The following is a 25,281-nucleotide window of genomic DNA, read 5'->3' as shown; positions in this document are numbered from 1 at the left end:
ATCTATCTGCTCTTCCATTTCCATAATATTGTCCTCAAGTACATCGCCCTTGTATAGGCCCTCTATATACTCCTTCCACCTTTCTGCTTTCCCTTCGTTGCTTAGAACTGGGTTTCCATCTGACTTCTTGATATTCATACAAGTGGTTCTCTTTTCTCCAAAGGTCTCTTTAATTTTCCTGTTGGCAGTATCTATCTTACCCCTCGTGCGATAAGCCTCTACATCCTTACATTTGTCCTCTAGCCATCCCTGCTTAGCCATTTTGCACTTCCTGTCGATCTCATTTTTGAGACGTTTGTATTCCTTTTGCCTGCTTCACTGACTGCATTTTTGTATTTTCTCCTTTCATCAATTAAATTCAGTATCTCTCCTGTTACCCAAGGATTTCTACCAGCCCTCGTCTTTTTACCTACTTGATGCTTTGCTGCCTTCACTATTTCATTCCTCAAAGCTAGAAAGGTGAAAACTTAAAAATGATAACATTGTCCTTATAATAAGAAAGCTGTGTACTTTCTAGATTCTGTGGTTGTGCAGAAACTGAGACTATCGGAAAAGTTAGTAAAACTTTACTTTGTACCGTATCATGTCTTTTGTCACTTGTTTGATATTACATATGAAGTCAAGGAATGTCATAGGTTACCAAGAAGAATAAAAATATAGAGACGTTGTTAACGTCCACAGTATAAAGTAAACTGAAGACCCATTCGACAATCACTAAGCTTCAATGGGAGTGGTTCCTTTAGTGCTTCATCATAATGAAGAAGAATTTACAATGTGAACAGAACGTGAGGATGTATCAACACTGCCATGAAGAGGACCAGTGATAAGGTCTAGATCCAGAGTGCTGGAATTGGCTCCTATGAGATCTTCTGAAACAGCCACTCGCTGTTCCTCCAGGGGAAGCATAAGTGCCACAAGCTGTGCTGCGTGTAGTGTTGCACAGTGGTTGACGTGCTGCAGATCAACTGTTGAAACCCCGCCACCAGTAGTTAATTAATATTTATCATTTCTAAAAGACTCTCGAAATTTCTTTTCTGTTGTAATGTTTGTATATTTTGGAATATTCTATGCTCATATAAGTAACAGCCCATCCAACCCGGAATTCAGTTTTGCTTTGCCTGTACATAGGTGTTCGTAATATATATGCTTCCGCAGCTCATGGTCTTGCGGTAGTGTTCTCACTTCCTGCACACGAGGTCCAGGCTTCGATTATTTGACTGGGTGTTGTTGTGTCGTCTTCATCATCATTCATCCCCATTATGGTCGGAGGAAGGCAATACAAACCACCTCTGCTAGGACCTTGCCTAATACAGCGGTGTGGGTTTCCCATATCATCCCATACGCTCCTTGGAGTATGGGACCTCATCATCATCAGTGGAAAATGTTGTATGTCATCCTACTGTAGGATTTTGACTTGATTGCAGTTACAGTATGACAGTATTGCCCATCTGTAAAGGCTCCTGCAAGATTATTGATATATTTGACAAACTCCTGCGACTCACAGACAAGTAGATGTCCCCAGCAGAGCTATTGACTTTTTGAAACCACCTATTTTGTGGTGTAGGTTGGGGTCTCAACAATGCACCCACAATCTTCACCCTGTTGAGTCTTCGTTTCTGAGTAATCGATAAAAAAGGACTTAAAATTTTCTTGTGATCCACTAGAGTTTTTAATATAGCGCTGATTTCAAAATGGCAGAATCTCCTAGCTCCTACTTGTTATTTGACTGATATGCTGAAAATTGTGGCTTTGGTCCTGCCGGCTGCAGTCTACTTTCTAACCTATGAACTTCTTATTGCTAACATTTTTATTTACTTTTATTATTTTTTCAGTGCGAGTCTCTGAACTTATGACACTAAAAATTTTCATGTATTTAATTTGTTTCTTTTCTCCTTTTTATATTTTCAACCTTGTTTTATTTTTACTTTTATATTTTTACTTATTTTGCTTGTATTTAATTTTATTTATAAAACCTTTTATTAAATTTACCCTTGGTGCAGGAAGAATTCAAGTTTTAAATGTTTATATAACAATTACCATAAAAAATTACATCTCCTAACAAAAATAAATTTTGGACACCATTGCACAACCAATATTAAATATTTGTCTTTTGTTTTTTATTCAGCTGATTGGTAGGCCTATTTTGAAACATTTAAATAGTTCACTGGATAAAGTTTCAAATGGACATGTGCAGGGATGATGAGGCTTCACACTGAAGACCACAGCAACAAAAATAAGATGCAAGGCTAACAGTCATGTAATGCAGCATTGTAAATGTGAATTCTTATTAATAATTTCCTTTAGTGTCTTCAAAGATGTTCTCACTGGTGGTGACTTTGCAAAGCTTTGTCATGAATTGAAGATTTCTAGGTGGTCTGTATTTAATGAGTGTAAGCATGGGACACGGTATCTGTCTTTAGATCATTTGATCATATTGCACCATGGGATACTAATATCTTGTCGGACCTTCTTTTGTCCGGTGTAGTGCAGCAACTTGACATGGCATGGACGCCACAAGTTATTGGACGTCTCGAAGTCCACTGGAGAAATATTGAGCCATGCTACCTCTACAGCCGTCCATAATTGCGAAGCCGTCCATAATTGCAAAAATGTTACTGGTGCATGATTTTGTGCGTGAACTGATGTTTTGATTATGTCTCATAAATGTTTAATGGGATTCATGTTGGGCAATCTGGGTGATCAAATTGTTCGTTTGAATTGTCTGCAATGTTCTTCAAACCAATTTTAAACAATTGTGGCCTGGTGACATGGCGTACTGTCATCCATAAAAATTTCATTATTGTTTGGTAACATGATCTTGTGTATGGCTGCAAATGGTCTCCAAGTAGCCGATCATAACGATTTACAGTCAATGATTGGTTTAGTTGAACCAAAGGGCCCAGTCCATTCTGTGTAAGCACAGCCCACACCATTGTGGAGCTGCCACCAGCTTGCACAGTGCCTTGTTAACAACTTCGTGAGGCCTGTGTCACACTCGAACCCTACCATCTGCTCTTACCTACTAAAATTGGGGCTCTTGTGACCAGGCCACAGTTTTCCAGTCATCTAGGGTCCAATTAATATGGTCACTAGCCCAGGAGAGGTGCTGCAGGTGATGATATATTTTGTTAGCAAAGCGTCTTGCAATAGTCATCTGCTGTAATAGCCCAGTAATGCCAAATTTTGCCACACTGTCCTGGCAGATATGTTTGTCGCATGTCCCACATTGATTTCTGTAGTTATTTCATGCTTTGTTGCTTGTCTGTTAACACTAACAGTTCTAAGCAATCATTATGTGAAGGCCGTTGGCTGTTGTGAGAGATAATGCCTGAAATCTGGTACTGTTGGCACACTATTGGCACTGTGGATCTCAGAATATTGAATTCCGTAATAATTTTTGGAATGGAATGTCCCATGTGTCTAGCTCCAAATACCATTCCGTATTCTAAGTCTGTTAATTTGTGTTGTGCAGCCATAATCATGTCGGACATCTTTTCACATGAATCACCTGAGTACAAATGACAGCTTCGTTGATGCACTGCCCTTTTTCACCGCTGTCTGCATATTGCTATCCCATGGCTTTTGTCACCTCGGTACAGTGGAACCTCATGTAATCAGCATAATTCATTTCAGAACCTTACTTGTAGTGTGAAACACTTGTTAAGCAAAACAATTTATCCCATATAAATTAATGTAAAATCGATAATGTGTTCCACGCAGAAAAAAATATTAAAAGTTTTCTCGTATTCATGCCATTTATTCAAAGAAAATTGCACACATCGTATTATGTACTTTATTTTTCATGATACATAACAATTCTTTTTTACTGGGAAACTATCTATAGTCATTTGTTTCTGCCGATACTTCAACGCTTGGTGAAAATGCAACACAGCATTATCGTCAAATATATTTGTAGCGTGCGTAGCCACTGCTTTATTGGGGTGACAATTTTCAATGTACAAGCAGCCAATTCGCTTGCTTTCAGTATTTATTTTATTGTACCAGAAGATTGCTGTTTTGCTGTTACTGCCTCCTCCTCCTCTGAACTCCTCTCCACAATTTCCTGCTGTGAAACACACTACAACTCCATAAGCTCTTCGGTGTTCAGTTCTTGGCTGTGATCTTCCACAAACTTGTTAATATCATTGTTATCCACTTCTAATCCAATGCCCTTGGCCAAAGACACAACCTCATTGACGACAGGCTCCACAGGCACCGACTCCAATGCCTCAGAGTCACATTCAACCACGCACTCCGGTCAAAGCTGCTTCCAAGCAGAAGTCAGAGTTCTCTTGGTAACCCCCTTCCCACAACTTTTTGATCTTTTGATGAAGGCAACGATGTTGAAATGATATTTCCAAAACTGTGTGAGAGTGAGATTGGTCACTTCAGTCAACTCAAGTCTACGCTCAAAGAGTGCTTTAATATAGAGCTTCTTAAAGTTGGAAATAATCTGCTGGTCCATAGGCCGGAGTAACAGAGTGGTGTTAGGAGGCAGAAATAGGATCTTGATGAATTGATATTCTTCATGGAGGTGGTTTTGTAGGCCTGGAGAATGGGCAGGAGCATTGTCCATAACAAGCAAGACATGGAGTGGCAGATTGATCTTAAGCAAATATTTTCTCACCTGGGGACCAAACTCTTCCTGATCCAATCTCAAAAAGGATCACTTGTCACCCAAGCCGTGTTGTTGGACCTCCACGTGACATTTAACCTGCTATTCTGGACTTCAAGCTTCTTGAAGGCTTGTGGAGTTTCTGAATGGTAAATTTTCAAATCACCACATGCATTGGCACAGAGTGGCAGTGTGAGACCGTCTTTAATTGGCTTGTGACCGGGCAATGCATTCTCCTCTGCTGTTATGAAGGTATGCTTCGGCATTTTTTTCCAGAATAAACCCTCTTGTCACTATTAAAAACCTGTTGCAGCAAATAACCTCAGAATCTGCTAGCATCTTGAAGTTGTTGATGAAGTTCTCTGCTGCCTTTGTGTCTGAGCTGGCTGCTTTGCCTTGCAACACAACGCTGTGGATGCCAGTTCTGTCAAACTTCTCAAACCTCCCACGACTTCCCTTAAACCCTTCTTTCACCACCGATGATCCTGGCATCATCTTAACGAGGTCAGTGAAAATCGTTCTCGCCTTCTCACAAATAATGTTCTTGTTAATAGTGTTGGCTTGCAGTTGCTTTTCATTTATCCATATAACGGCAACCTTCTGACATCATCCATAATATGAAAACCGTTGTTTAGATACTCTTCTCACTCCCTTTGAAGCACCTATCTCTTTAATTTTGTCCTTGTTCTTGAGGAGAGTGCAAATAGCTGATGTAGACCAATTTTATTTGCGTGCAAAATCAGCAATGCTCACACCACATTCATATTTTTTCAATGATTTTACGTTTCATTTATAAGATCATTTCTTTCTCTTATGGTTGTCTTCTTGCGGTCTTATTTTCAGGGCCATTTCTATGATGGTTATTAAAATTTTCACACAAAAGAACACTGTGTGAACATAAGTTTAGAAAAACATGTGTGATCACAAGCTGCTCTAAGATGGTAGCAGAGAGGAGTGCTAAACACAGACTGCGGTATGTCCTAAAGACATTGTTCATATGCCGCTGCTGATGATTAAAGGTGTTCATATTGTTGAACGTTTCCCCCTCTGCGTGTGAGTGGCTGGTGATGTCACTCTAAATCGTCGTTACTCACTAGGAGAAACATCGCCCGTTAGGCAAATCATTTCTTTTACAATTTGTTTTGCTCGTTACCTGAATTGTGTGTTATGGGAGGTACTCGTTAAGCAATGTTCCACTATATGTAGTTTTTTAGTTTGTGAAACTGAATTTCATGTGAATGGCCTTCTAAAGTGACACTGTTTCCATTACTGTGTGATAGACAATCTGAGTGGTCCCCTAGTGACGACTGCATTCCAAGGGATAATGCTCTTGAGGTCTGTAGCACATAAGTTACATGTGTCTCCTCCAACATGTCATGGGTGAGCACCTCAGCTTTCAGCAATTGAATTTGGCAAGCATGGGTCTACTATGCAAGGGGTCGATCAGTGTTGCTTTGCTTCTACTACCATAACCTATCTACACACTTCAGTGACTCCATTTGATCTGATGGAAGAATTTTGTGTGTCATAAGTGATAGAAATCTTAGCTCCATGTACCATGAGAATGATTCAGACTTCTATTACAGTCCTACAACTTTAAAGTGTGTGTGCTCCATTTGAGTGGATGGCAAAGGTTGTTAGTGGGTAACTAAGAGCACACACACACCACATCCAAGTTGTATAAATTTACTCAGCCAAGCTGAATGGACATATACTTTTCTAGCCTCCTATAGAAATTATGTGCTTTCTACTAATTCTAAAACCGACACATTGGTTTAAATGTGGCATCAGGTAGTGCCAGTGTCCAACCTGCAAAGATAGTTTGGCTGGCTACCTCTGAAGTAATTTTAGGAAGTGAAGGTATTAAGGTAACAACCAAAGTCATAATTGCCATTGTTCTAAAAACAAACAGTTGTTTGACTTCTGATGAAATGTTGCTATTCTGTGGATGCAAGTGACTGTAGATGATGGGCATTTGAAATCTTGTCATGTTTGGTGATGCAAATACTTTACAAAGAACGATAAACCGGGGGATTACTAAATAACTAATGTTTTTACATCATGAACTTAGGTATTGATGTTGTCTTGTGCAAGGACCTCATGAATGTAGGGAGAGTAGAATTGCAGGAAGAGTCGGAAATGGAAGGGCTATGCAGTATTCAAAATTCTGTGAAGAGGGGTGATGTTGCTGGAAAAGAGGGTAACATAAACATTAACATTTACACTGACATTTTATCAGTTTACAATATTAGAGAAGGAAAGTTACTACTCACTATACAGCAGAGATGCTGAGTCACAGATAGGTGCAACAAAAAGATTCACATAATTATAGCTTTCAGCCAGTAAGGCCTTTGTCAACAATAGACACACATACACAAACGCGCGCACACACACAGTCTGGCAATTGCAACTTGCACACACGACTGCAGTCTCAGGCAACTGAAGCCACACTGCAAGCAGCAGCACTAGTGTATGATGGGAGTGGCAACTGGGTAGGAGTAAGGAGAGGCCAGGGCAGGGAGGGGGAGGGATAGTATGGTGTGGGTGGCGGACAGTGAAGTGCTGCAGGTTAGATGGATGGCAGGAGAGAGGTGGGGAGGGGGGGGGGGGAGTAGCAGAAAGTAGAGAAATAAAAAGACTGGGTGTGGTGGTGAAATGACGGCTGTGTAGTGCTGGAGTAGGAACAGGGAGGGGGCTGGATGGGTGAGGACAGTGACTAACGAAGGTTGAGGCCAGCAGGGTTACAGGAATGTAGGATGTACTGCAGAGAAAGTTCCCACCTACGCAATTCAGAAAAGCTGGTGTTGGTGGGAAGGATCCATATTGCACAGGCTGTGAAGCAGTCATTTAAATGAGGGCTATCATGTTTGGCAGCGTATTCAGCAACACGCTGGTCCACTTGTTTCTTGGCCACAGTTTGTTGGAGGCCATTCATGTGGACAGACAGCTTGTTGGTTGTCATGCCTACATAGAATGTGGCACGGTGATTGCAGCTTAGCTTGGTTTCACAGGTATCCCTGTCTTTGATGGGATAGGTGATGTTAGTGACCGGACTGGAGTAGGTGGTGGTATGAGGATGTATGGGACAGGTCTTCCATCTAGGTCCATTACATGGGTATGAACCATGAGGTAAGGGATTGGGAGCGGGCTTTGTGTAAGGATGGAGGAGTATATGGTGTAGGTTCGTTGGATGGTGGAATACCACTGTCGGAGGGGTGGGAAGGATAGTGGTCAGGACATTTCTCATTTCAGGACACGACGAGAGGTATCAAAATCCTGGTGGAGAATATAATTCAATTGCTCCAGTCCTGGGTGGTACTGAGCTACAAGGGGAATGATTCTCTGTGGCCGCTCTGTGGGGCTTTGGGTGGTGGTGGGAGGCTGGGAAGAAAGGGGGAGATTTGTTTTTCTAGGAGGATAATTATGGTCAGTGAAGGCTTCAGTGAAACCCACCATATATTCTGAGAGGGACTGCTCGTCACTGCAGATGCGACGACCACGGGTGGCTAGGCTGTATGGATGGGACTTCTTGGTATGGAATGGGTGGCAGCTGTCGAAGTGGAGGTATTGCTGGTGGTAAGTTGGTTTGATATGGATGGAGGTACTGATGTAGCCATCAACCAGGTGAGGGGTTTAGGATTCTAGGTTTTTAGGAAGGATTGCTCTAAATGGCCCATGAATAGGTTGGCATAGGATCGTCCCCTGTGGGTACCCATAGCTGTACCCTGGATTTGTTTGTAGGTAAAGCCTTCAAAGGAGAAGTAATTGTGGGTGAGGATATAGTTGGTCATGGCAGCTAGGAAGGAGGTCATTGATGTGGAAACCATAGGGCGTTGTTGCTGATGATCAAACACCAACAGTCTCTAAGCGTTCCAAGTCTCAGTACAACACAAGTAAGTACGACCCTAAATCATTCCCCTCCCTAGCCACACCATGGGAGGAACGCCAGGCTAAGGGTGGCAGTGAACCTTATTCACCCTGGTACCTCGTATGTATGAGAACTGATGGGGACTCGATTGTTTCTATGAAGCCACAGTTGTTTGTAGAGCATTTAGAGGACAAGTTCGGGGAGGTGGAGGGCTTGTCCAAAATGTGATCGGGTCAGTCTTGATAAAAACAGAATCCTCTGCCCAGTCACAGACCTTACTAACTTGTAACAATTAGAGGGATGTTTCTGTTACCATCATTCCATATAAGAGCTTAAGTATGGTCCAGGGTATTATCTTCCACAGGGACCTTCTTTTGCAGACTGATGACGAGCTGTGTGCCAATTTAGAGCAGCAAGGTGTTCATTTCATCCAGCGCGTCCATCAGGGTCCGAGGGATAATCAGGTTGCCACCGATGCCTTCCTCTTCACCTTTGAGGGTGACACCTTACCCGAGAAGGTCAAGGTGATGGTCTACCGCTGTGATGTGAAGCCGATGCGGTGCTTTGAAGTGCTGGGAATTTGGCCATATATCTTCCCATTGTATTTCCAGTGTCACATGTCAAGATTGTAGATGTCCATCACATCCCAATAATCCATGTGCCCTGCCTCCTATCTGTGTTAACTGTGGAGAGCATTATTCACCTTGCTCGCCAGACTGCAGGATTTTACAGAAAGAGGGGAAATTCATGGAATACAAGACCTTGGACCAACTGACCTACACTGAGGACAAGAGGAAATTTGAGCGCCTATATCCTGTCTCTATGATCTCCTCTTATGCCGCCGTATGAGAACAGTTGTCGCCCCATCAGTTCCTTGCATTCCTGTTGCCTCTCAGAACCAGAATACTACACCTGCCCCTTGACGGTGGGGGGGACTTCCATCCATGTTGCTCCCACACCACCTACTTCAGGAGCAACACCCCCCCCCCCTGTTCCCCCCCCCCCCACCCACCCACTTCTGAGCCGGAAAAGCGTAAGTCTTTTTCATCATAGGAAGGCGTCTCTTCCCAGGTTTCTGCTAGGGGAAAAGATGACACCCGCCAATGGCTGAAGAGCCCAAAAGCAGCTGGTCGTAGGGCTTCAAACTCATCCTCAGTTCCGGAGACTGAATCAGTGCAGTCCTCCCAGCCAGGGAAACCTAAGGAGCAGCACAAGAAATCCAAAACAAAGGTCCCCGAGACCAAGGGAATTACGGTGGCACCCACACCACCACTACCTACAAGCTTTGCATCTGTGGATGAGGTGGAGATTCTGGTGTCTGCCGAGGACCTAGATCTCGCTGGACCCTCATACACAATGGATATAGACTGCTCAGGCAAAACATTAGTGGCAGCAGGTGACCCTGAGGCATAAACTTCCTCCTTGAATGTTTCATGCCTTCCCCGTCTCACGATGACGTCATCCTCCAGTGGAATTGCGGCAGTTTTTTCCACCGCCTGGCTGAGCTACGGCAACTGTTCAGCTTTATACTGGCTTTCTGCATTGCTCTCCAGGAAACGTGGTTCCTGGCAATGTGGACCCGTGCCCTCCGCAGCTATAAGCGATATCACAGGAACCGTAATGACTATAATTGAGTTTCAGGTGAAGTTTGTATATATGTCCGAAACTCAGTCTGTAGTGAAACTGAGCCCCTTCAAACCCGTCTTGAAGCTGTGGCTGTCAAAATAAGGATGACGCAGGAAATAACTGTCTGCAATGTATATCTTCCTCTAGATGGTGCAGTATCCCTGAACGTATTAACTGCACTGATTGATCAATTCCCTAAACCTTTCCTACTTTTGGGAGATTTTAACACACACAACCCCCTTGTGTGGTGGCACCGTGCTTACTGGCAGAGGCAGAGATATCAAAACTTTACTGTCTCAGTTCGACCTCTGCCTCTTAAATACTGGGGCCACCACACATTCAGTGATTTATCAATTTGCAGCCCAGGACTTCTCCCATCTATCCACTGGAGAGCACATGACGATTTGTGTGGTAATGACCACTTTCCCATCCTCCTGTCAGTGCCCCGACATCAGGCCCACGGGCACCTGCCTAGATGGGCTTGAAACAAGGTGGACTGGGAAACTTTCACCTCTGCTGTCACCATTGAATCTCTCCCACATGGGAACATCGATGTGATGGTTGAGCTGGTGACTACAACAATCGTTTCTGTGGCAGAAAACACGATTCCTCCTTCTTTATGGTGCCCCCTGCGAAAGGCAGTCCCTTGGTGGTCACCGGAAGTTGCTGAAGCAATTAAGGAGCATCAGCAAGCTCTACAGTGGCATAAGCATCACCCTTCCCTGGAGCACCTCAAAGCCTTTAAACGGCTCTGTGCCCGTGTTCGCCAACTTATCAAAGAATGCAAGCTGGAGTGTTGGGAGAGGTAAGCCTCAACCATTGGGTGCCATACGTCACTCCCAAGTCTGGGCAAAAATCAAACGTGTTTTCGGGTACCAAACCCCAACTGGTGTACCCGGTGTTAACATAAATGGTGTGTTATCTACCAATGCAAATGCGATTGCTGAGCACTGTGCTCAAGCCTCCGCGTCTCAGAATTACCCCCTAGCCTTTCACACTCTCAAAAGGCAGCTGGAAGGGAAAGTCCTCTCGTTCACTATATGCCACAGTGAATTCTATAATGCATTTACAGAGTGGAAGCTCCTCAGCACCCTTGCTCATTGCCCCAACACAACTCCTGGGCCAGATCGGATCTACAGTCAGATGATTAAACGTCTCTCATCTGTCTTCAAGTGACATCTCCTCTTCAGTCTCTCATCTGTCTTCAAGTGACATCTCCTCTTCATCTTCAACCGGATCTGGTGCAATGGCGTCTTTCCATCACAATGGTGGGAGAGCACCAGAATTCCGGTGCTCGAACCTGGTAAAAACCCGCTTGATGTGGAGAGCTATCAGCTTCACCAATGTTCTTTGTAAGCTGCTAGAACGTATGGTGTGTCGGCGGTTGGGTTGGGTCCTGGAATCACGTGGCCTACTGGCTCCATGTCAGGGCGGCTTCCGCCAGGGTTGCTCTACCACTGATAATCTTGTGTCCCTCAAGACTGCCATCCGAACAGCCTTTTCCAGGTGCCAACACCTGGTTGCCGTCTCTTTTGATTTACGAAAAGCGTATGACACCAACTGGCAACAACATATCCTTGCAACATTACTTTTTTGTCCAAGTTTGTGCCTCCCATAGTTCCCCCCCCCCCCCCCCCCCCCCTCCCATTTCCAGTAGAATGGGGTCCAGCAGGGCTCTGTATTGAGCATCTCTCTATTTTTAGTGGCTGTTAATGGTCTAGCAGCAGCTGTAGGGCCATCAGTCTCACCTTTTCTGTATGCAGACGACTTCTGCATTTCGTACTGCTCCACCAGTAGTGGTGTTGCTGAGCGGTGTCTACAGGGAGCCATCCACAAGGCGCAGTCATGGGCTCTAGCCCATGGTTTACAGTTTTCAACCGCAAAGTCGTGTGTTATGCACTTCTGCGGGCGTCGTACCATTCATGCGGAACCAGAACTTCACCTTAATGAAGATCCACTCACTGTAGTGGAGACAGATCGATTCTTAGGACTGGTTTTCGATGGCTGATTGACTTGGCTTCCTCACCTTCGTCAGCTTAAGCGGAAGTGCTGGCAGGACCTTAGTGCCGTCCGCTGTCTGAGCAACACTAACTGGGGTGCAGATCGCTCTACACTGCTGCAGCTCTACAGAGCCCTTGTTCAATCCCACCTTGACTATGGGAGTCTGATTTATGGTTCGGCGACGCCCTCAGCATTGCGTTTACTCGACCCAGTGCTCGACTGTGGCGTTTTCTAGCGACAGGAGCTTTTAGGACAAGTCCGGTAACCAGCGTCCTTGTGGAGGCCAGAGTCCCTCCATTACAGGTTAGGCTTGCGCATCTGCTTGCTAGTTACATTGCACATGTTCGTAGTTCTCCTGCGCATCCGAATCACTGTCTCCTTTTCCCACCTGCAGCGGTTCATCTCCTGCATCAGTGGCCCAGGTCAGGGCTTACGATTTCGGTTCGTGTTCGATCCCTTCTTTCCCAACTGGAGTCCTTGCCTTTACCACCTATACTTGAGGTCCGTTCACATACACCTCCATGATGTACACCTAGGCCGTGGTTTCGCCTGGATCTTTCACATGGCCCTAAGGACTCAGTTAACTCCGTAGCTCTCCGCTGCCACTTCCTCTCGTTTCTCGACTTGTACCAAGGCCACGAAGTGGTTTACACCGACGGCTTGATGGTTGATGGTTACGTTGGCTTCACGTATGTCCGTGGAGGACATATTGAACAGCATTCCTTGCTTGATGGTTGTAGTGTTTTCACTGCCAAGCTGGTGGCTATATCTCGTGCTCTTGAGCACATCTGCTCATGCCCAGGCGAGTCATTTCTCCTGTGTACTGACTCCTTGAGCAGCCTACAAGCTATCAACCAGTGCTGCCGTCATCATCCTTCGGTAGCGACAATCCAGGAGTCCATCTATGCCCTGGATCGGTCCGGTCGTTCATTGGTGTTTGTCTGGACCCCAGGTCACTTTGGAATCCCAGGCAACGAACTTCACGACAGGCTGTCCAAACATGATATGCGGAAACCGCTTATGGAGATCGGTTACCCTCCAACTGACCTGCATTCAGTACTAAGCCACATGGTTTTTTGCCTTTGGGAGATGAAATGACATAACCTGAGCACACACAACAAGCTGTATGCCATTAAGGAGACTACGAATGTGTGACAGTCCTCCATGTGGGCCTCTCGCAGGGACTCTGTGGTTTTCTGTCGGCTCCGCATTGGCTACGCTTGGGTGACACACGGCTACCTCCTGCACCATGATGACCCACCTCAGTGTCGGTGCAGCGCCTGGCTGACAGTGGCCCATATCTTGGTGAGCTGGTGAGCTGTCCTTTGGCTGCCCTGCAATGGACTCTTCAGTCACCGGACTCATTGCCATTAATTTTAACTGGAAACACCTCATCGGCTAATTTAGTTCTACGTTTTATACGTGAAGGTGGGTTTTATCATTGTATATAAGTTTTAGCACATGTCTTTTGTCCCTTTGTGTTCTCCACTCAAATGCTTTTAGGGTGGATGTTTTAATGTGTCGCAGTGTGGCTGGCTTTTCCTTTTTATTCTCGTGGTCGGCCATCTGTGTTCGTCTGCTCTCTTGTTTTTACCCTTTCTACCTGTTTCTTGCTTCTCTCTGTGGTTTTCTTTCCTGTTTCGTCCATAGCAGTGTTTGTTGTCCTCCTGTCATTCTTCTAGTTCTTCCTTTCTCCTTATATTGTGCTGTATGCCTCCTTTCTTTTCTTCTTTCCCTCGTGTAATTATTTTACTGGGAACAAGGGACCGAGGACCTCGTGGTTTGGTCCCTTCTCCCCTCCTCCCCCCCCTCCCACCACCCTTTTTTTAAACCAAACAACCAACCAACCTCCCCGTGTTCTGGAAGCATGCGCTAGTGCATTTAGCAGTCCAGGCAGGTTATGAGTTTGTAACACTTGATGAGAGTCCAGGAATAGCTGGTAGTATACTGATCTTTGATGATTAAAGTTTTGTATCACTTGGTGCACTAGAACCAACCTTTCTTACTGAATTTCTGTCACAATTAAATAAATTAAAATCTGTAGGAATCAAAATTTTTGTTTAGATGTTTGAGATTTCCTATTTTACCATACCACACACACCAATTGGAAATTATGATGTATGATGCGTCAAAATCATTTCCAAAGATGATGGACTGCATACATGATAAAATATGTAACCTTAACATTATATAATAAGTAATGATTAGATAAATGGCAGCGAATTGTGTAAAATTAATTTTTGTGAGTCTTTGCGTGTGAGTAAAGAAATGGCAAAACCCAATAGCTACACTTGTACTCCTGTTGACATCTGTTTTCTTCACTCCATAAGTCATCAGACAAATCTGAAGATGTGGGACAAACATCTCATGCACACAAATGTAACAGCTTGCTGGTAGCTATATGTCACTACCAGGTAATGATACCCAGTGGTAAAGTCTGGTAGTTATTTGTCAGTGATGTGGCATGGCATGATTCTTGAATCATACTTAAAATTGGAGTATTTACACTTAAATTACCAGTTTTCCCTAATTGAATATGGATTGTTCTCTCTCTCTCTCTCTCTCTCTCTCTCTCTCTCTCTCTCTCTCTCTCTCTCTCTCACACACACACACACACACACACACACACACACACATTATCATTGTTTTTGGAGGTAATGCAGGTAAAGTTAATAAGCTGTTTATTGTGCTAATGTTGGCAATAGCAGTATTGTGCAAAGCTCTTGGTAACCATCTGCTACATTTACATCGCCTAATGGTATTCAGGGTTAAGAAAAATCAATTTCAGATGGCTTTGCTGCTTCTTTGGAATTCAGAAAGGGAATATGTGTTCTAGTGCAAGCTTTCTGCTGTCTCAAGTGGGCTGTCAGGGCATTTATCATTAACATGTAGTGACAGAAGCAGTACATTGTTTTTACACTATACCTGTATTGGCATAGGTGTTAGTTTCAAACCTCTGTCTGTCCAACTTACTTTTCTTTGTTTGCTGTAAATGACAAGTGAAAGCTCGGATGGTTCCTAACAAGACAGTAGAATATTCAGTTTCCCCTCCTCCCCCCTTTAAAAGAAAACCTTCTGTTTGCTTGAGATCCTTTGGGTGGGATGTTAAACTTCAGCCTTCCTTCCTTTCACAGAATGCCACAAAAGCTTCACTCTGCCACTGCCATTCAGTAATCAGAGTTAGGCAGTTTTTAAGATATATACACATTCTTCATAGTCAATGGCTTTCATCATGAGTAGGAGTTTTTTGTCTCTTTAAAGCCGACAACAGCTGTGTGTGAGCAGAGCAGTTTTTGTACTCCGTTTATGTGAACCTGCTGGCTGCTGTGACTTTTTAGAGTCAGATCGACTAGCTGCTTGGATACTTATTCCATTTTATACATGGATAACTTGACATTTGGCATAAATTTTTCAGTCATGGTTATTGACCTGAATTTTAAGAACGAAAGCTTAAAAGGAACTAAATCGGGTGTTTGACTTTTGACTTGCTTCCATCAGCAGTAGTTCTTCAGATAAAGCTGGTAGTGTAGCAGTCCAGTTCACATAGTTTTGGCGAACTACTGAAGGGGTGCGCAATGACTGTCTCATAAACAAAATTCTTTTAATTTGTCACCTTCCTGTTACATGAGTGGTATTGTCACCAATTTTGACTTATTAAAAATTCGTTATCAGATGACAGCTGAACACATTACATATTTATTCATGCCACCAGGGGGCTTGCTGTTCTTTGACAGGTTCATGCTTGGCTACCAAGGGACCCCAGCCTTTGCAGTGTCTTGTACCTTCCATGCTGCATGTCTATCCTCTTGCTATCCTTTTTCTCCTCCGGTGGGGAACATGTCTTGGGTGCTTTTGGGAATGGTCTGAATTTTCCGTAGCTGTCATAAGAACAATCTCACCACTGTTTTTCATTTCTTCATTCACCTTCTCCTATTCTTCCTCTGCTTTGGCGTTTCGATGCCCCTCATTTTCTTCTTCCATCCTGTGCACTCCTGAAGGTTGGCCCACATGTCTGACACGTAACAGGTGACTGGAAAATGCGTAATTCCCAGTCCTGGGTCAACAAGTAGGATTTGCATGTATCCCCAGGTACAGGCCAGGCCCAGGGAGGGGTGATTGCCTGAGCTGCTACTTTCCCAAATTGCCGATTGGCTCCTCTGTCAGGTGTTCGGCAGTTGTTACCAGAGGTGTGAACAATCGCCTACGGCGGCTGAGCCCCCCTCTGAGGGGGGGGGGGGGGCAGTTGGAAGGGGTTTGCCATTGGAGATGTTGGTAATCGTTGGAGATTTTCTCGCAATGAGCCAGTCATTATCTTTGCAGTCACATCTACCAAATGTAAATGGAATGAAGTTCCCAATTCAAGGACCCTCCCAGCTGCACCACAGTTCCCTGTGATTTCACATACTGAAGACTGTCATTCCTTTGCGCTGGTAAATTTTTTTGTAATTTAGAAAGGTGTTAATGCATTTGCTGGCCCTGTGAAATCCTGCTCTTGTTTACGCAGTGGCACTTTATGTTTGGAGACTACTTCTGATTCTCAAGCACAACTGCTTACCGCACCGCTTCCCCCCGACTACCCTGTTCCTGCTGAGGCCCATACAACTGTGAATTCTTTGGACGATAAATAGTTTGTACAAGAAGAGAATAGAAGCTTTCAAAATGTGGTGCTACAGAAGAATGCTGAAGATTAGATGGGTAGATTACATAACTAATGAGGAGGTACTGAATAGGATTGGGGAGAAGAGGAGTTTGTGGCACAATTTGACCAGAAGAAGGGATCAGTTGGTAGGACATGTTCTGAGGCATCAAGGAATCACAAATTTAGCATTGGAGGGCAGTGTGGAGGGTAAAAATCATAGAGGGAGACCAAGAGATGAATACACTAAGCAGATTCAGAAGGATGTAGGTTGCAGTAAGTGCTGGGAGATGAAGAAGCTTGCACAGGATAGAGTAGCATGGAAAGCTGCATCAAACCAGTCTCAGGACTGAAGACCACAACAACAACAACAACAACAACAGGCTGCCTGACGGTCTAACCAAGGCAGAAATCCGAATGTACCTCTATGATTAGGCTGTCATTGCCCTCCATTTGATGATGAAAAACATAGATGCATCCTTAGTGCCCACACGCACTCTTTTTTGTCACGTTTGATAGAGTGGTGCTTCCGTCAAATATTAAAGTGGATTATGAAGTTATCACAGTCCATCCGTACTTTCCCAACCTGATGCGCTGCTACCAACGTCATTGTTTCAACAGCACTCGAATGTCTTGTCTCCATTGAGCCAAATGTGTAACTTGTTGTTGAGATACACACGAAGGCAATTGTCCACCTCCTCCTCCCCACGGTATCAACTGCAGTGGTGAGCATGCTGCCTTCTCTTGAGATTGTCCCAAGTATCTTGATGAGCTGGCTGTCCAGGAGATCTAGATAAAGGAAAAAGTGCATTACCTGGTCGCTCACAAGTTATTGGCTAGTCGTGAACACTTTGTTCTACCATCTGGTACTTACAGTACTGTTCTTGCTACATCTTGCACCATGAAGGACATGACCACGCAGACATGTGACCTCACATTCAGCACTAAAGTTGTGAAATCGCTCAGTGTCATGGTAACATCACCGCCTCCTTGTCCAGCACTGCAACAAGCCACCAGACATTCGCCTCTGGAGCGAAGTCACCTGGTACCCAACCAGTAGGGCAGAAAGAATAGATGAAATACTCCCACAAAGTCTTCCTACATCCTTCCAGCCAACAAACATCTGAGACTTCCTTCGCCAGCTGGAAAGGCTCCAAAAAGGCAAACAGCTTTCTCCTTTCCTAAGGAGATCCTCTTCAATGATGTCGCCACACGAAACCCTTGCCTGGCCGACCTCTGTGTCGCCAGTTTGCACTGCCAACTGTTTTTCTGTCCTGGACTCCGCAGATCAACAGAGGGTGAGTGCCACCGCCTCTGTAGATCTCGTGGAGCAGGATCGTCCAGTCTCTACACCCTGTAGCAGTGAGTCTTTGAAGGCTGGCACTCGGCAGCTGCCAAGATGACATACTTTTACTTTTGTCTTCCTCTTCTTTCCTTGTTACGGCTCTCCTTCAGTGGAACGTTCGTGGCCTCCCATCAACCAAAGAGGACATGTGGCTGCTCTTAGAATCACAGTGTCTGCTTGTTATATGCTTCCAGGAAACAAAATTGCATCTTCTCAACTGCTTTGAGCTTTTGCCCTTCTTCACAGTCCATTTTGACCTTCCTCCCAAGAATGGCGTTCCATCTCGTGGGGTAGTCATGTTGCTCACCTGAGATGATGTTCATAGTGAACCAATCTTCCTGACTTCTCATCTTCAAGCTCTTGCAGTTTGCCTTTTTCTTCTTCACTTGAACTTTTCCCTTTGTACCGTTTACATCCCTCTGCCATTCAGTCACCAGGGTAGACTTCCTCCAGCTTATTGGGCAGCTACCTCACCCCTGTCTGCAGCTCGATGACTTAAATGCGCACCATCCCCTTTGGGGTTCTCCAGATCCTGCCAGAGAGATGCCCTCTTGGCTGAATTTCTCAGTCAACTTAACCTCATCTGCCTTCACATGGAGCACCAGCGTTTCTAACAGACTCCTTGCACACCTATTCCCATTTGGACCTATCCTTCTGCACTGTCCAGCTTACCCACCATCTCGAGTGGTCCATTCTCACTGATGCATACTCAAGCGACCATTTCCTGTATGATATCCTTCTGCTGACTCCTAACCCACCTACATGTAAACCCAAATGGCAGCTTACTAAGGCCGACTTGGGGCTTTACTCCTCCCTGGTGACTTTCGACGAACAACATTTTCCCAGTTCGATGAGCAGGTGGAATATCTTACAAATGTTATCCTTACTGCCACAGAATGTTCCATTCCTCGCACTTCCTCTTGACATCGCAGTGTCCCGGTCCCTTGGTGGATTGAGACGTTTCGTGACGCAATTCGCATGCGGAGATGTGCTCTCTTCATTTTTAACCATCATCCTATGATGGCTAACTCCATTCATTATAAACTGTTGTGTGCAGAGTGTCGCCGTGTGCTTTGGGGTAGCAAAAAAGCAAGCTGGATTTGACTCACTAGTTCTTTTAACAGTTCCACCCCCTCTTCTGTCACGTGGGCCAGCCTCTGGCGGCTCTGAACTGACAGTAACAGACAATGTCACAGTGGACCCTGTTGCTGTCTCCAACACCTTGGGCTGCCATTTTGCGGAGTGTTTGAGCTCCTCCTGCTATCACCCTGCCTTCATCCATCGGAAACAAGTGGAGAAGGCTCGAGCGATACCATTCTCCTCTCAGGAATATGAGTGCTACAGTGCCACCTTTACTGTGAGGGAGCTAGATCATGCTTTCACTTCATCCCGATCCTTCGCCCCAGGGCCATGAGATGTTCACATTCAGATGTTGCAGCACCTCTCTTTTGCGGTCAGGCAGTTTTTGCTTCGTACATACAACTGCATCTGGGCAGAGGGCACGTTTCCCAGCTGCTGGTGTGAAGCCACTGTCATACCCATAACTAAGCCAGGTTGTCGTACACATAACTAAGCCTGGTAAGGACAAACACCTTCCTTGTAGCTAGTACCCCATTTCTCTCACCAGCTGTGTTTGCAAGGTTATGGAACATATGATTCATGCCTGGCTGGTACGGTGACTTGAATCTCGCAATTTACTTACCACTGCACAGTGTGGATTTTGAGCACGCTGTTCAGCAGTTGACCCTCTCATCACATTATCCATCCATGACATGAATGGTTTTCTATGGAAATCCCAGACTGTGAATGTTTATTTTTCAATTTGGAGAAAACCTACAACATCTGCTGGAGGACTGGTATCCTCTGTAAGTGCTGCACGTGGGGCTTCCATGGCCACCTGTCCCATTTCTTTCAGGAATTTTTAAAAGACCGAGTTTTTAAGGTATGTGAGGACTCTGCCTTGTCAGGCACCTTTAGCCAGGAAAACAGTGTGCCTCAGGGTTACATCTGGAGCATTGTTCTCTCTGCTATTGCCATTAACCCTATAATGGCCTGTCTCCCACCATTTGTTGACAATTTTACCATCTATTGTCATTGTCCGTGGAGCTGTCTGATTGAGCGGCGTCTTCAGCGATGTCTCGATTGTCTCTCTCCTGGAGCATTGACAATGGCTTTCACTTTTCCACTGACAAAACCACTTGTATGAATTTCTGGCTTTGCAGTTGTTTTCTTCCACTGCCTTTATGTCTTGGGCCTGTTGCTCTTCTGTTCGTTGAAACTAAGGAATTCCTGAGCTCATGCTTGATAGCAAACTTGGTTGGTCCTTCCACGTCCTAACCTGGCAGCCTGCTGTATGCAGTCCCTCAGTGTCCTGCATGTCCTCAGTGGTGCTTTTTGGGGAGCAGATCGTACCACCTTCCTCCATTTGTACCGGTCTCTTGTCTATTCAAAACTAGACCATAGGTGTTTCGTTTACGCATCTTCACGTCCAGCCCTCTTAATGCAGTCTTAATACCATCCACCATTGTGGCATCCGTTGGCCACTGGCTCCTTTTACACTAGCGCGATCGGGAGTGTGTATGCCAAAGCTGTTGAACTACCACTGTCCTACCACTTTGACTTTCTCCTCAGCATATGTTCATGCCATTTGTCTACCATGCGTGGCCACCGATCTTACACCTCCTCCTTCGATGACTCCTCTGATCGCCAGTATGAGGCGTGTCCCTTTATGTTACCTCCTGGAGTTCACTTTCGGCTCTTGCTCCGGCATCTTAACTTCATGCTACCTGCCACTTTCCCGGTGTGTGTGAAGCCTTCACCACCTTGTCTTCGTGTGGCAGCCTGTGTTCACCATGGCCTTCATTCAATTCCAAAGGACACTACTCCAGCCATGCTCTATCGCCTTCAGTTTCACAACCTTCACACGGGACTTCACGATAGTACCTTTATGTACACTATTGCTCTTGGACTGAAAGTGGTGTCAGGTGTGCCTACGTCATTGGTACCAACGTTCTTCGGTATCAGGTTCCGGAACTCCACTTAGAATTTACAGCTGAGGTTTTTGCCCTGTATCAGGCCATGCAGTACATATGGCAATGTAGGCTTATCAATTGCGCCATCTGCTCTGACTCTCTCAGTGCCCTTCAGAGCCTCAGTAGGCTGTTCATCATCCTTCCCTTAGTGCAATGGGTCCAGGAAATCTGTCACTTCCTCACTCTTGATGGAACCAGTGTGATTTTCTTGGGTTCCTGGTCACATCAGCCTGACAGGAGACGAGGCTGCTGACGCTGCTGCCAAGGCTGCAGTCCTCAAGCCCACTATTCCTTCCATTCCCTCTACCGAGCGAGGTGGCGCAGTGGTTAGACACTGGACTCGCATTCGGGAGGACGACTGTTCAATCCCGCGTCCGGCCATCCTGATTTAGGTTTTCCGTGATTTCCCTAAATCATTCCAGGCAAATGCCGGGATGGTTCCTCTGAAAGGGCACGGCCGACTTCCTTCCCTAATCCGATGAGACCGATGACCACATTGTCTGGTCTCCTTCCCCAAACAACCAACCAACCAACCATTCCCTCTGATGATCTCTGTGCTGCCATCTGTCAGCAAGAGATGTCCCTGTGGCAGCACCATGGGTTCTCCTTCACAGGAACAATTATTAAGCCTCTCCCAGTGGCTGGGATGATCTCCTCTCGGCCCTCTTGTCACGAGGAGATCATATTAGCTAGGTAGCGTGTCGGGCTTTGTCTTTTCTCTCGGCCCTCTTGCCATGAGGAGATCGATTGGTTTGTCCTGTGTGTAGGTAACACTCATAACTATACAAAATGTTGTCCATATGGCTGATATTCACTGTATTATTGTGGTTTCCTTGGTCTGCATTGCTATTGCTAGTGGCTCAGTTTCCTTCCGTTGTACTTTTATTATATCCTTACATCTATCTTAATATCTATTAATTTATATCTAAAATTAGATATTCCAATTGGAGGTTGCACGTCAGGCTTTGTCTTTTTAGCCATTTCCGTGTGTTAAGTGGTCCCCCATTCGGATCTCCGGGCGGGGACTACTCAAGAGGATGTCGTTATCAGGAGAAAGAAAACTGGCGTTCTACGGATCGGAGCGTGGAATGTCAGATCCCTTAATCGGGCAGGTAGGTTAGAAAATTTAGAAAGGGAAATGGATAGGTTGAAGTTAGATATAGTGGGAATTGGTGAAGTTCGGTGGCAGGAGGAACAAGACTTCTGGTCAGGTGACTACAGGGTTATAAACACAAAGTCAAATAGGGGTAATGCAGGAGTAGGTTTAATAATGAATAGGAAAATAGGAACGCGGGTAAGCTACTACAAACAGCTTAGTGAACGCATTATTGTGGCCAAGATAGATACGAAGCCCATGCCTACTACAGTAGTACAAGTTTATATGCCAACTAGATCTGCAGATGATGAAGAAATTGAAGAAATGTATGATGAAATAAAAGAAATTATTCAGATAGTGAAGGGAGACGAAAATTTAATAGTCATGGGTGACTGGAATTCGAGTGTAGGAAAAGGGAGAGAAGGAAACGTAGTAGGTGAATATGGATTGGGGCTAAGAAATGAATGAGGAAGCCGCCTGGTAGAATTTTGCACAGAGCACAACTTAATCATAGCTAACACTTGGTTTAAGAATCATGATAGAAGGTTGTATACATGGAAGAACCCTGGAGATACTAAAAGGTATCAGATAGATTATATAATGGTAAGACAAGAGATTTAGGAACCAGGTTTTAAATTGTAAGACATTTCCAGGGGCAGATGTGGACTCTGACCACAATCTATTGGTTATGACCTGTAGATTAAAACTGAAGAAACTGCAAAAAGGTGGGAATTTAAGGAGATGGGACCTGGATAAACTGAAAGAACCAGAGGTTGTACAGAGTTTCAGGGAGAGCATAAGGGAACAATTGACAGGAATGGGGGAAAGAAATACAGTAGAAGAAGAATGGGTAGCTTTGAGGGATGAAGTAGTGAAGGCAGCAGAGGATCAAGTAGGTAAAAAGACGAGGGCTAGTAGAAATCCTTGGGTAACAGAAGAAATATTGAATTTAATTGATGAAAGGAGAAAATATAAAAATGCAGTAAATGAAGCAGGCAAAAAGGAATACAAACGTCTCAAAAATGAGATCAACAGGAAGTGCAAAATGGCTAAGCAGGGATGGCTAGAGGACAAATGTAAGGCTGTAGAGGCTTTTCTTACTAGGGGTAAGATAGATACTGCCTACAGGAAAATTAGAGAGACCTTTGGAGATAAGAGAACCACTTGTATGAACATCAAGAGCTCAGATGGAAACCCAGTTCTAAGCAAAGAAGGGAAAGCAGAAAGGTGGAAGGAGTATATAGAGGGTCTATACAAGGGCGATGTACTTGAGGGCAATATTATGGAAATGGAAGAGGATGTAGATGAAGATGAAATGGGAGATACGATACTGCGTGAAGAGTTTGACAGAGCACTGAAAGACCTGAGTTGAAGCAAGGCCCCCGGAGCAGACAACATTCCATTGGAACTACTGGCGGCCTTGGGAGAGCCAGTCCTGACAAAACTCTACCATTTGGTGAGCAAGATGTATGAAACAGGCGAAATACCCTCAGACTTCAAGAAGAATATAATAATTCCAATCCCAAAGGAAGCAGGTGTTGACAGGTGTGAGAATTACCGAACAATCAGTTTAATAAGCCACAGCTGCAAAATACTGACACGAATTCTTTACAGACGAATGGAAAAACTAGTAGAAGCCGACCTCGGGGAATATCAGTTTGGATTCCGTAGAAATACTGGAACACGTGAGGCAATACTGACCTTACGACTTATCTTAGAAGAAAGATTAAGGAAAGGCAAACCTACGTTTCTAGCATTTGTAGACTTAGAGAAAGCTTTTGACAATGTTGACTGGAAGGGAGTGAGACAGGGTTGTAGTCTCTCCCCGATGTTATTCAATCTGTATATTGAGCAAGCAGTAAAGGAAACAAAAGAAAAATTCCGAGTAGGTATTAAAATCCGTGGAGAAGAAATAAAAACTTTGAGGTTCGCCGATGACATTGTAATTCTGTCAGAGACAGCAAAGGACTTGGAAGAGCAGTTGAACGGAATGGATGGTGTCTTGAAGGGAGGATATAAGATGAACATCAACAAAAGCAAAACGAGGATAATGGAATGTAGTCGAGTTAAGTCGGGTGATGTTGAGGGTATTAGATTAGGAAATGAGACACTTAAAGTAGTAAAGGAGTTTTGCTATTTGGGGAGCAAAATAACTGATGATGGTCGAAGTAGAGAGGATATAAAATGTAGACTGGCAATGGCAAGGAAAGCATTTCTGAAGAAGAGAAATTTGTTAACATCGAGTATAGATTTAAGTGTCAGGAAGTCATTTCTGAAAGTATTTGTATGGAGTGTAGCCATGTATGGAAGTGAAACATGGACGGTAAATAGTTTGGACAAGAAGAGAATAGAAGCTTTCGAAATGTGGTGCTACAGAAGAATGCTGAAGATTAGATGGGTAGATCACATAACTAATGAGGAGGTACTGAATAGGATTGGGGAGAAGAAGAGTTTGTGGCACAACTTGACCAGAAGAAGGGATCGGTTGGTAGGACATGTTCTGAGGCATCAAGGGATCACCAATTTAGTACTGGAGGGCAGCGTGGAGGGTAAAAATCGTAGGGGGAGACCAAGAAATGAATACACTAAGCAGATTCAGAAGGATGTAGGTTGCAGTAGGTACTGGGAGATGAAGCAGCTTGCACAGGATAGAGTAGCATGGAGAGCTGCATCAAACCAGTCTCAGGACTGAAGACCACAACAACAACAACATCAAGTGGTGCTCCTCACCACTTTGTACTCACTGTGCTCAACCTTTGATGGTGCGCCGTTTCCTGATGTAATGCCCTCTTTTTAACCACGTACGTTCTCGTTTGTGTTTGCTGTCTGGGTTGTTGGCTGATGCGTGGGTTATTTACGGCGTTTCACTTTTTATCTGTCATAGCAATATGGCGAAGGCCATTTAATCTTTAGTTCAGGATGTCTGTTTCTCTATGGCGTATTTTATAGACCTTTCTACAAGTCCCTGTTTTTAGATATCTTCTCTTCAATCATTTGAGATAAATGGGTAGTTGTTGTTAACTCCTCTCTTTGTGTTCTACTGTTCTGACATGGGAGCATAT

At 44.6% G+C, this 25,281-nt stretch overlaps 1 protein-coding gene across 1 annotated transcript in view; it reads left to right on the top strand.

Annotated features, from left to right (window-relative positions):
- LOC126200689 (uncharacterized) overlaps window positions 1–25,281 on the top strand; it is a 97,424-nt gene that overhangs the window by 14,772 nt on the left and 57,371 nt on the right. The window lies entirely within an intron of this gene.

This window comes from Schistocerca nitens, chromosome 1 (assembly GCF_023898315.1).
Source record: "Schistocerca nitens isolate TAMUIC-IGC-003100 chromosome 1, iqSchNite1.1, whole genome shotgun sequence".
Lineage (NCBI taxonomy): Eukaryota > Metazoa > Arthropoda > Insecta > Orthoptera > Acrididae > Schistocerca > Schistocerca nitens.
This window is presented reverse-complemented; position numbering and strand designations above follow the sequence as displayed.